Genomic DNA, 683 nt, shown 5'->3' on the forward strand with positions numbered 1-683 from the left:
ATGAGCTATATTGGACATGTATTTTATGCAAATGTCACCAAAGTCATTTGGATGCAGAGGAGAGTGAGAATGGAGTATTTTTTAATTGTTTTTGTTTGTGGAAAACCAGTATCTAGAATGGCCAAGTAATAGAAGACAAGTCTCTGGACACCACCACATCAAGGGATTGAGATCATAATTATCCTAAAACCCAACTTTCATCATGTGTCTCCCTTGCCTGGGGTCTCTCATTGTCTCCCCAGTGGACTGTGGACATGAGCAAGACAAATTACAGTTACAGTGAGGTCAGGGACACACACAGCAGGCCAGCATAAGCAACAGCAAGAACAGGAAATAAGTCCTGGTGATTGTTGTGAAGGAAATCTAGGAGTTTGGGTAACTGGTGTGAGAGGTGAGATGGAGATGGTGAGTGTATGAGTCTGCTTGGGCTGCCATAACAAAGTACCACAGATTGGGTGACTCAAACAACAGAAATTTATTTTCTCAAAGTTCTGGACAAGTTTGAGATCAAGTGTTGGTTTCTCCTGAGGCCTCTCTCCTTGACTTATAGATGGCCACCTTCTCCCTGTGTCCTCACATGATCTTCCCTCTGCTTATGTCTGTCTCCTAATCTCCTCTCATTATAAGGTTATATTGGATTAGGGCCACCCTAATGACCTCATTTTAAATTATTCATCTCTTTA

The sequence above is a fragment of the Pteropus alecto genome, unplaced genomic scaffold (genome assembly GCF_000325575.1).
Source record: "Pteropus alecto unplaced genomic scaffold, ASM32557v1 scaffold52, whole genome shotgun sequence".
Taxonomy (NCBI): Eukaryota; Metazoa; Chordata; class Mammalia; order Chiroptera; family Pteropodidae; genus Pteropus; species Pteropus alecto.